Source organism: Prionailurus bengalensis, chromosome D1, assembly GCF_016509475.1.
Source record: "Prionailurus bengalensis isolate Pbe53 chromosome D1, Fcat_Pben_1.1_paternal_pri, whole genome shotgun sequence".
Taxonomy (NCBI): domain Eukaryota; kingdom Metazoa; phylum Chordata; class Mammalia; order Carnivora; family Felidae; genus Prionailurus; species Prionailurus bengalensis.
The window spans coordinates 44,000,681-44,012,853 of record NC_057346.1 but is presented as its reverse complement, the minus strand read 5'-3'; the positions used below and the strand labels follow the sequence as shown (position 1 = coordinate 44,012,853).

General features: G+C 40.3%; 1 protein-coding gene across 3 annotated transcripts in view; it reads right to left on the bottom strand.

Moving 5' to 3' along the window:
- GRM5 (glutamate metabotropic receptor 5) overlaps window positions 1-11,909 on the bottom strand; it is a 530,110-nt gene extending 518,201 nt beyond the window's left edge. For 2 of the 3 annotated variants that reach the window (XM_043579974.1, XM_043579976.1), the window contains exon 1: window positions 9,603-9,811. The gene's annotated coding sequence lies outside the window, so the exon portion shown is untranslated. Of the gene's footprint in view, window positions 1-9,602; window positions 9,812-11,783 lie in introns of those variants that run through there. The other variant, XM_043579975.1, reaches the window with a different exon arrangement.
- Between the last annotated feature and the right edge of the window lie 264 nt (window positions 11,910-12,173).

The following is a 12,173-nucleotide window of genomic DNA, read 5'->3' as shown; positions in this document are numbered from 1 at the left end:
CAATGACTGCTTTGTAATCCTCCCCAGATGTACACAATGGCTATATTTCATCAATATTAGCTATGAAGCTCAGATACCTGAAAAGTACATTTTAAAATAAAGTATGACTTGGAAATTTGACAGAATTGTGCTACAACTTAGCTTATTATAAGGTTAAACAAGCGAGCCCATGTGTTCCCAAAATATAAGAAGTTAATAGAACACAAATTACAAATAGACTAGTAGGGTATACACTAGCTCTAGCACCATCACTCATCTGTCCAGCACATATTTATCAGTACCTGTTCTGTACCAAGCACTCTTCCAGGCCCTGTGGTTTCAGTTATCAACAAAGTAGACATAAATCCATGTCCTCCTAAAGCCTATACTCTAAGGTGGGGGTGGGGGGAAGAGGGATTGTCAGGCAATAACCAAGATAAGGAGGTAAAATATTGTATGTACACAGTAATAAGGGTTAAAAAGAAACAATACATCAGGGAAGGAAGATAGAAAGTGTTAGAGACATGGGGGGATTTTAATAATGTAGCCAAAGAAGTAGAAACTTTAAAAGTAAAATCTGGGTAAAAACCTAAAAGAAGTAAGGGAATGAGTCATGCAAATATCTAGGGAAAGAACATTCTAGATAAAGTCACAATCAAACGCAAGGCCCCTGAGGCCAACTTCTGCTTAGTACATTGAGGAACAGCAAGAAGGTGAGTATGACTGCAGCGAAGCAAAAATGGGGACAGAGGAAGCAAAGTGGGGAGATAGTATGATCATGTGGATTCTTTTTGGACTTTAGAAGTCTGGGCTTTAACATCATACGACAATGATTTTCTGGAAGAGTTTTCAATAGAAGACAGACACACAATGACCAACAGTTCAACAAGAAGTAGGGCACAAAGGCGAACTGACATGACAATTAGGAAATTACTGTAAAAATCCAGGTGGGACAGATGGCAGTGGCTTGTATCAAGGGGACACAGTAGTATTGGTGGAGAGAACTGGTGGGATTCTGAACATATCTTAAAGACAGAGTGGAAGGTTTGCTGTCAGATCTGACTTGGGATGTGAATGAAAGATCCGAATCAATGAAGACATGCTTTCAGCCTGAGCAAATAAAAGATGGTGATACATTGACTGAGATAGAAAAACTGGAGGAGCAGATTTGGGTGGGCTTAACAGAAGATACTTTTGATAGATCAATTTTTAGATACCTTTTAGAAATCCAAGAAGAGACATTTAGTAAGCAGCTGGATATAAGAGGGTAAATTTCTGAGAGAGGTCTGCATAGAAGACATAAATAGGGGAGGTGACACTATACAGATATTATTTTTGGTAAATCGTGAAACTAAATGAAATCACCTAGGAAGTGGAAATAGAAAAGAAACTAGTTCTGAGACTGAGCCCCAAGGAATTCCAGGGCTTAAATTCTGAGATAAGGAGAAACCAGCAAAGGAGACTAAAAAAATGTTGATATAATTTAAAATATTAACATATACAAATATAAAATATTGAGTGTTTATGCATGCACAAAGTCTGGAAACATACACACCGACATTAATAGGATGTTTTCTGGGTGGTGGTAATATGTGTACCTTTTAATTTCTTCTTTGCCTTTATCTGTGTTTTCCAAATTTCTGCATTTACTATGAAAATATATTATTTGTGATATTAGTTTAATGTGGGACTGAGGGATCTACCTTCTAAATTTCTGCCCCAGTGTCCCTTGTGGCTTTATCTCCCTTGAATCTGCCCTTCCTCAGGGGTCTACTAGTCAAGCAAATTTGTGTTTCCTTTACACTGCTTTACCCAATAGTTTTGCTCATGTTGTTTCTGATCCCTGACGTGGTTTTGCTTTGATAGCCTTTATGGCAGAGTTTTTAAGAGCATGGGCTTAGAGTCAAGTAGACTTGGGTTTGAATCCTAATATTGCCATTTATTGGATATGTGCCCTTGGTCACTTAGCCTCTCTGAGCCTAATTGGAATGATAATGGTATCACCTCAAAGAGTTTTAATGAGGATTGAATGACATAATATTTTAAAATAGTCACTTTATAACATCTTCCCAGATCCTTCACCTTGTAGTGTTTGCTCTATTTTCTGAACTCACATGACATTTTTATCAATACTTTCTTGTGTTTATTACTAACCTAATATTGTAGCTATTTATACATGTTTTATCTTCTAACAAACTTCAAATCCCTTAAAGGTTAAATTTGTTCCATATATAGCACCTGGTATAATCCTTGCACAAAACAGATGTTCAATAAATCCTGCCCAATGAAGAAATGATGTAAAGTGAATTGCCTCCACTTGCCTTTCTTGTCAACTACCTGACTGAAGTTCCAAGATATTACCCCTTGCTCCATCCTGGAAAATTGAAAAATAGATAATAAAACTCCCTCCATCCAATGGGTCCAGGCAACAGAGGTCCTCAAAAAGAAAAGCAAGGACTGACAAAGTAACAGGTAGAAACCTTTAATGTTTCCCGTGGCTTTTCAACATACTAAGGAAAATAACATCAAAGTAACAGAGAGGGCCCTGTAGATAATTCAATTTAACTGAGACCCATGAAGATTACATGATTTTTGGCAGTCCTGAGACCATACCCCAGCAAAATTCCATCTCAAAACCCAGGTTTAACCACTTTCTACAACTTGGTATCTGCTCTTCCATAATTTTCTAAGCATATACTTTTTTATCATATTTTTTAATTCAAATGGAGTGTTAGTATGAAATCTACACATTTTGCTCTCCTCTGTATAACACATTGCTAATATATTTCCATATTGGTTAATTTTGTTGATGGGAACAACAATAACAATAACTAAAACATGGAGACAGCTTACCACGTGGTAGGCACTACCATGCTTAGCGTTTCACATAAAATATCATTTAATCATCATAAAAAATTATCAGATAAACAATTTTGTGCTTTTACAAATGAGGGATCTGGGGCTCGGGTAGAATGGTTTGGTTAATATTCTAAAGCAAGCAACTATCAGAAGCAAGATTCATACTCAGAACATTGATTTCTTTTTAACGGTCACATAGTATTCAATTATATGTTTATACCAAGTTTTAATTATCCTCTATTATTAGATATTTAGGTTATTTATAGATTTTCCTACTGTTATAAACAGTAATGCATTCTACTTACTTTTGAAAGTATTTGCACAGGACAAATGCATGATGGCGTAAATATTTTCACATATTATATTCTATCAATTTAGATTTTAAAAGGTAATAACAACTTCACTCTTAGTCCCTTATCCTTAACCTCATCAATTCTGGGTACCACACAATGAGGATCTGCTCCCTCTTGCTTGTATTCATGTTCACACATGAGGCAATTTCTCCTTGGTTATCTCACCACAAGGAACATTCATTTACTTAACAAGGGTCTGGTAGAAAAAAAAAAAGGACGGAAAATAATACCATATTACTTTTTCAGTTTATAGAGGCTTTCCCCATTATTAATCCCACTTCAACCTACAACAAAATTACTGCCAAGAGAATCTGAGTATCTCATTTCATATAATCAAGAAATAGAGTCTCCAAGAGAATGAATTATTTGCTTTAAATTGTAACCCTGAGGTGGTAGAGGTTACAAGCTGGTAGCAAAAATAGAAAAAAATCAGGTTCTTGTTATGGATAATGGAGAGGAATTAACTAATACAATGATTTAAAAGCTTCCATAATGTTATAGATCTACAATCTAATAATATGGAGATTTTTAATTTAATCAAAAACAGTAAATGATAGGAGTTTACATAAATAGTGTAACTGGTATAATAGATTGCTTTAGGGTCTTATTTTCAGAAGCACTAGTCTGCTTTACTCAATAATATATTTCTTGGCTCATAGCATAATAAAACTAAGCACCATCCCATTATAGAAAACAGTAGAAATCTATTTAATATGCATAAGTATTTTGCCTCAGGCAATCATACAGTCTCATATTGTATCCTAAATGAACATGAAGAAAAAATATTGGTTGGTAGAATTTGCATAAATGGCAACTTACACTGTAACCAGATTCACAGCTCGCATTGTCTTTTATTTTGAACAATCTTCTCAAACACTGACCATCTTTCTGGCACAGATGTCTCTTATATAACTTAATCCCCACACAAGCAAATCACACAGTTCAGGATATCAACACTAAAATGATTCCTTCTGCCTGAGCAATAGCCTCATCGCAAATAGACAGGGGTGTCAATATTGCATATGCCATGAATGCCTTTGATGTATTTTCCTGAAAACAAGTGCATCCCATAGATAAGAGATACTCTGAGGTATGATACCGAGAGCTTTATAGTCTAGGAAAGCTTCGTTGTTGAAGCTATCTCAAGCACACATCTGTGACCTTGTAAACAAGAAAGTCCAGCACCCTCTCTGTTTAGCCCAGATCTAAAAATATGACATATTTTAAACAAAAGTCCCTTAAACCAAAAGTGGGCTATAAAATAACACTGTACAAAAATGAAATCTGTAATTTTACGCATTAATTAAAAGGTGCTGGTAGTAGAATAAAGCTCACTAAATCACCGTAAATCATGAAACAACTGGTTTAGTAGTCCGTGAAGACCCAAAACAGCCTTCTACAGCAAAGCAATAAAAATGATGTAATCTACTGTTAACTAGTCTCAATTTAATTATCAAGCAGGGATTCCAAGCATCTTCCCATTTTGCAGCCTTCAGCTGCTTTCTTGTTATTTATGGTACACCTCTAAAGACTATAAAGCATTATTGTGCATACTATATTACTTATCATCAGGTGCTTGAAAATGTGCTTTTGCATTTCTAGCTCAATCTCTAGTTACTTATTAATGGCTAATATTTATTGAGTGCCTACTTTGCGCTAAATAATGTATAAGCATTATTTAAGTCTCAAATTGATTCTGTGAGGTGGGTATGATTACTACCTATATTAAATATCTCTAGAAACTGAGGTTTAGAGGTGAAGAATCTTGCCAGATTCCATATTATACCTATAATAAATGGCAGAGTCAGGATATGAACCCAATTCTTTCTGGCTCCAAAGCCCACACTCAACATAATCAGATGATAATGTCTCCCAAAAGACCAAATGGGTTGGCTGGTTAAACCTTATGCATTGATTGCAAAACATTCTGGAGGCTCTGCTTTCCATTAAAAGTTTGTGTAATGTCAACCATCTACATTTGTAAGCCATACAAACCAACTAAATAAATATAGGTAACTCTATTTTCTGGAATCATTTAGATCACAGTTTCCCAACATTTTGGACTAGACAATTTATTGTGGAGGTTTACTGTCCTGTGCATTGTAGGATGTTTAGCAGCATCTCTGGTCCCCAGATGTCAATAGCCAACACACCTCCTCTAGTTGTGACAAATAAAAATGCCCCCAGACACTGTCAAATGTCCCCTGCATGTCACAGTCATCCCCAGTTGAAAGCTGCTGATTTATATCTGGAAGGTCTACAAAAACATCAAAAGGAATACAACTATGAGCTAATCTCTGGATTTGTCAGCCCCACAAAACTTTTTCCTGAAACATCCTAATAATTTAAGAAGAGTAGTTTGGAATAGGCTTGTATTAGCCCTTCTTTACTTTGTAACTTATTTCTGGATGTATTATATTGTTTTGATGCTTGCAATTTCAACTTTGAGAAATACAGATTAAACCATGAGAGTGAAGGATGATATTGTCTTAGATTAAATAAGCATGGTTCTGAGTATCCATAAGTTGTAATAAATGAATGTGAGAAGAGTATCCTGCAATATATTTTACCATTTCAAAGTCTACTTTTAATATAAAACACAAAGTTCGTTTTAATTTTAACAAGACAGAGAATATTTTATATAGTAATTATATGTTGGTTTTTCAAAATCTCATTTTATTTTTAAAAAAGAAATATATAATTATATTATTTACTTTTCTTACTGGTATTTAAAGAGTTCTACTACATGATTGTGCATTAAGGAAAATTGACTTTGAAAAAATATTTTTCAGTTACTCCTCTGCAAAATATTATGAATGTTAACAGACTACATTATTATTATTATTATTATTATTATTATTATTATTATTATTACAGTGCCCACTAGCACCATCATGATTATTATCTTTTAATTTTCTTCAGAATATTTATGCTCAAAATTTAAGAGCAATGGCCTACAGCCAGAAAACTGATCATTAGGGAATTAATCATAGACCAACAGAATCATATCTACATAAGATACATTTTTTTCACATCTAACATATTTCCTTTAAATTTGCTAACTAGTTTAACTAAAATAAGAGAAGATATCTGAAACAGCAAACTATGTACCAACCACAGGGGTGCTGGGAAGATTAAATTCAATAACACAGGAAAGCTATAAAACATTTGATATTCAAAGGCCTACATTGGTTTTATAGTCATAACTACCATTTATACATTGTTCATTGTGGGTCTGGAACTTTACTTATATTTGTACAATTAATTCATCATAATCACTCAGTGAGACTTAGTGTTACAACCTGTTCCCCATTTTTAAAATGACGAAAACAGAGGCAGAGCAATGTTAACTTACTCATCCTAGGTTATGTAGCTATTAAGCCACAAAGCTGGGATTCAAACTCAGGCAATTTTTTTGCAAGGGTCTGCCCTCCCAAGCATACACAACTCACTGGAAACCACACTGAAACAATTCCATGATGTTTAGCCACACCATAGATTAAAGTTACCTACGTAATGGAAAGAAGGTGATTTTGATTTCCAAATAAATCAGATGTGTGTATTTATTTATTTATTTATTTATTTATTTATTTATTTTTCCCATCCCCTTGTTATATGATAGTAGAAGAAACAACAACAAGAACTCAGTTTTAACAACAGAAAAATAAGAACAAATATTGCCTTGCATAATTATTACAAGGATTAAATAACACACCAATGCTTGGCATGGTGCCTGATGTGCTCAATAAAGGGTAATTATTGGAGCAGGGATGAGCCTGCACCAAGACTCCTGCTTGGTTCTCCTTCTGAATAAAGGTACATATAATTCAAAAAAGATTATGACTGGTAAAATCTAGTCTTTTTTTTCTTCCTCTGTGAATTTAAAGGAAATGAGAGCAAGCCTATGGCATAATGTTTTTTAGAACTAAATTTTAACTGACTGAAATCAAGAAACACCAAGAAGATACTGTGTTTTACAAAGAGTTGAAAATTCAAAATCAAAATTCAAATTTTATTTTCTTTGTTTTTATAAGTATATCATGAACTAAAAATATATTTATTTTGATGCTTCAGGACTAGCATTAACATTCCTCTGAATATTAAAAAGAACACATATTTCTAAATTGTAGAATGTTCCTGCTTTGTAGCCATACATCTCCAGTATATCCAAACTCCAAACCAATGGATAGCTTTAGCATATCTCAATGGATGTCAAAAGATAGTCTTCACTGTTTTATAAAGTCAATTTATACTCTATCTATTAAAATAACATGGCGAACAGTATAAGAATAGTTGGATTCATCTTTGTCTTCATCCCATGAGGATAGAAAGCCTGGGGGAGAATGGTGTACAAATAAGTACTACATGTTCCATGATTAGTGTCAGTTCATATTTTCTACATGTAATTTTACCTATGGTTTATTGGCATTTAAGTTAGATGTTTATCTAAACTGCTCTGACAATTCCATAAAAGGAAATATAATAAGACTCCTATAAAATATTCAACGTGTTTTGAATAAAAATGAGAACATTAGAGTTACTAAAATCCTTTAGTCATAAAAGTAATAGATATTTTGTGGTGGTTGGACAGTTTTCACTTTGGCATGTCCATCACTTGCACTATGAAGTGATGACAGAGGCCTGTGTCTCCCCGTGGATGCAAAGTGAAGAACTGGACAACTACTGAATTGGATTATTCAAATGCCACCCCCTCTCCCCGAATAATCTCAGTATGTCCTTTAACAAATGAACATTACACAGTTTGGTTTCTCTTAGAGGATAGCTCACAGCCAAAATATTGTCATGTAATAGCAGATATCTAGGGGATGCAACGAAAATACCTGGATTATACATTTTGTCAAGCAGGGTGTAAAGAACTAGGGACAGCTTTTCTCTTAAAAGAAGCAGTTATGTGGAAAGTGTTCTATCCACATTCTTCTCCTAAGAAACATCAAGGGATCTGTCCGTAGTGCTGAAAAGGTCCCCACTGGAGAAGGCTGGAGATTTCTTGGGATGTGCATTAACCTGATGAGTTCAAGCAGTATTTTCAAGTCTCAAACTAAACATCCTTTCAAACTAAAATTGAAATCTATAAAGGACATAAATAGTCACAACTGGCTCTTCAATGTGTAATTCACAGATATAAGAGATCAATTAAAGGAGAAAATTCCCTGTGCTCTAGAATGGTAATGAGGGGCACAAACCACAACTAACAAGAGGTGGCATACCTAAACATGGCAAAACTCCAAAGAATGCCTAGAATTCTGTATAACTAGGAGTATTCTACAGAAAACCTTCGTTTAGCCCCACTGGGGGGAAGAGGCTGCACAGAGTACAAGGCAATGCTAACTTTCAAATGGCCAGAGGCCAGCATTAAGAATACAGATTAGCTCTGACCCAGTCTCAAAGGACTCAAAACAATAAAACAATAGGTAGGGAATGAAAAAAGAGGTGGAAGGGAGATGCTGCCTTCCCACTGGTCTGTGTCAATTTCTTAGCAGGAAGTAAAGTGTTGGAGCATCTATCTGCCTGGTTACTCAAGCTTACAGTTCAGCTGAGGCAGCACCAAGATTGTGCCTAAATAAGCACAAGTGCTTGTTAACCTCTCCTCAATTTCCCTTCCCCACAGCACCTGCTCCGGAGGGAAATGAGGGCAGTTGGAAATTCCAACACCAGTACCACAAGCCTTCCAGGCAGACTCTTCACCTCTCTTTGTGAGGTCGAAGTCCAGGTTAGGCTCTGATCATCAGCTAGCTCTCGGGCCTTACTGGGGTTCTTTCCCCAAGTCACTGTAGCCTGGGTTCCCTCCTCGGCATGCCGCTCGTGCTGCCGCTCCCCAGTAACTAGCAGGCTTTGTGTCCGAAGGGAAAGATGCATCCACAGGAAAGGAAAGAGCGGGAGGGTGCAGACTGGGGTTCAGAAAGCAGCACGCTAGCCTGAGTTGAAAAAGCTGTGCTTTCAGCACCACCCGCTGTCCCCCCTCCTCCTGCAGCAGGCGCCAGGATCACGGCAGCTTACCGATCTACTGGGAAGCGATTCTCCTTCCTTTCCCTCTCCACCTTTGCTTCTCACAATCCCGAGCCCTCGGGTGGTTTGGGGCAGCACAGTCTGCATACTAAACACGCGCACCTGGCCTTAGGGAGCGGAAACTCGGATCCGAAGGCATGCAGAATCCCTTTCTCAATCCTTGCAGCCATTCCCTCTTTTACCCCATTGCTCTCGCCCTTTCTCCCAACAGGTTTAACTAAGGCTGTCAGCAAATGGAGCGGACTTCAACCTCGAGGTCTGGCCTCCCTGCTCCACGCTCATCCCACTCCCAAACCAAACTGTGAGCTACCCAGCAAGCTGATAGCTCCTACATCCTTCCTGGGCACAGGGACACTTGGGCACACAGACCCTTAGCGAGCTTACCCCCCTGTTGGCCGCACAGCGGGCAGTGAGACGCGGTCTAGCTAGCCCCCCATAAAGTTGGGCTGTGCTGATCAGCGGGGCAGAGCCGGCCTCTCCATTCCCGGGCTCCCCACCAAGATGATCTTAAGCTCATCTCCTGTGCTCAGTGCGCACAGAACAGCAGAGCTGAGGGCGGTGTGTGCAGCAATCTCCCTGCTACTGAGAAAGGGGGGAAGGGGAGAAGGGGAGCTCGCGGAGGAGGGAGGGGTGGTAGTTTGTATTTATAGAGAACAGAGTTCTCAGCGCAACTTTTTGGTGCCACCAAGTGGCACAGTGAGTTCCTTTAGGAACACAGACTTCGGGTCGAATTTGGATGGGTAAACCAGCCCCACAGCCAGATGATCACATGATAAGAGGATCAGGGGTTCAGGGGCATGCCTAGGACTTGTGTTTTCCCATGTGTACCCTCATATACCAGCACGTGTGATGCAGATCCCAGAGATCTAAGAATGAGCTTACACTGAGGGGGAAGAAATACCTGTGCCCTCTTCAGACAAGTGGCAGAGGTGTCAAGGACAATGGGCAGACGCCAGTTGCCTCCTAGGAACCTAAGAACCCTTGTCTCAGGAAGAAAGAATATCCATTCCCCTCTCCCTCCTAACCATTCTGCCTGGATGACAGTATTCTCAGATCTGACTTTAAAATCTTCCTGCCATCTGGAGTGCCCAACCTTTAAAATGAGATGCCATTCATTTTCCTTGTGTTAGAATCAATTCCAGATTATTTCCCAAACGCTCAGATTCAAAGAACTTCACAGCTTTGCACCAAACCTCCTTCTTTAATTGCTACCTTAAAAAAGCAAGTGACTTTAGGCTCTATGGATCTGAGTCTCTCCAAACATCACTCAGAACTCTAGGTTCCCTTGGTTATAGGCTAGGTGTCCGATTGTCCTTCTCACCCATCTCGACAGACCTCTCAGCATGCATTACACCAACCGCACAGCCAGAACCCTGCAAATGTCTTCGATACTTTGAGAGAGAATGTCCTGAAGCTTCCTTTATTGGATTTTCTGGGTTCTCTTCCTTGCTTGTATGCAGCCCCGAAAACCCATACAATCACAGACAGACACTACTGCATGGAACTCTAGTGCCCTCAAACACAGAAGAATCTCTCTACATTTTGCAGAAATGACACAAATGGAGAAACTGAGCACACAAAGGTTAAGGGACTTTTTCAAGGTCACACATTTTCCTAGAGACCAGCCCAGAGACTACCCAGTTTGGAACTAAATGAATACAGTGATGCCAAACCTGACTCCGAGGCTCCCGCTCCTTCCACCGCTCCATTCACTTATTACTCAACTCCATTTTCTCCCCCCAACAGTCCCCCCCACCGCCCCATCCCTCTCTCTGACCCCATCCTTTGCCAAAGTTCCCCAAAGAAACCTAGTGTAAGGATGTTTCCTTATCCCCAGTGGGAGTACAGGAACTTGAGCATATAGGTCCAGAGTTACAGGTGCACCCCCTTAAAATGGCCCCCTGTTCTAGAAAACCTCTCCCTCCTGTAGTGTATTCATGGAAGTGTCATTTTAGAAATGAACACTGGCATTCACACCCCACCAGGTCCGTCTTGTGCTGCCTCTTTTCAAGGTAAAGCACCAGCAAATGCTCTTGTTAGCCCCCAAATACTTAATGGTCTCAAAGATAGATAAGCTCCCCCCTCCCGTGTTATGCACCCTTTTGTGCACATGTATCGGTATGCGAGAGAGAAAGAGAGAGAGAGAGATCCAAACGCCTCCTTTGGCTCAGATCTCTATTTTCTCCTCTGATTTTTTTTAGTTCGTTTTCTATGGAAACGAGCCCACTTAAGTCCCTTACTTATGCAAATAAAAGCAAAATGATCTTCATAAACCTCTCATTGGAGCGAAGCCGCGGTAGCCTGGGCTCCTGACTAGAAATTCGTGTCTGATTCACACAGAACACGTCCTTGCAGGGTGACTTTTCTAAACTTGCAGGACCTCGTAGTGTCCCTGGCTCCACCAATTCTCCACCTGCCCACCACCTGCCCTCCCGGGTGTCTTTCGCCCAAGCTCCCGCCCCTCGCCTGAATGCTCTCCGTCCCCGTGCTGGGGGAGGGGCTCCGGCGCTATCCTCCCTCTGTGGTGACTCGCGGCTGAAAGAAAGAAAACGGCGCTCTGCTTACCAGGTGCGCGCCCTGAGCCCGGCGCCCCCAGCCAGCCGCTCCTCGCGGGCTTCCTGCGCTCGCGTGCCGGCCTCGGCCGCAGCTGGAGCGCCAGTGGCGGCGGCGGTGGTAGCGGCGGCGGCAGGCGGATCGGCCCCGGGGCCCGCGGCGGTGGCGCTCGCTCTCTCGCGCCAGCGCCGGGAGCACGTGCCGCGCTCGGGCGGACGCAGCTGGAAGCGCAGCGCAGGGCCGCTTCCCACTCCTGCAGCGCGCGGCGTGGGGGCGGGGGCGGGGGAGGGGGGCGCCGGAACGGCCGGGACACAGACCCGGCGGGTGACCTGGAGCGTGGAGCCTCGTAGTCTCGGGGTTCAGGCGAGAGGAGCCTCGGGCTCCCTCTGCAGCTCTTCAGCT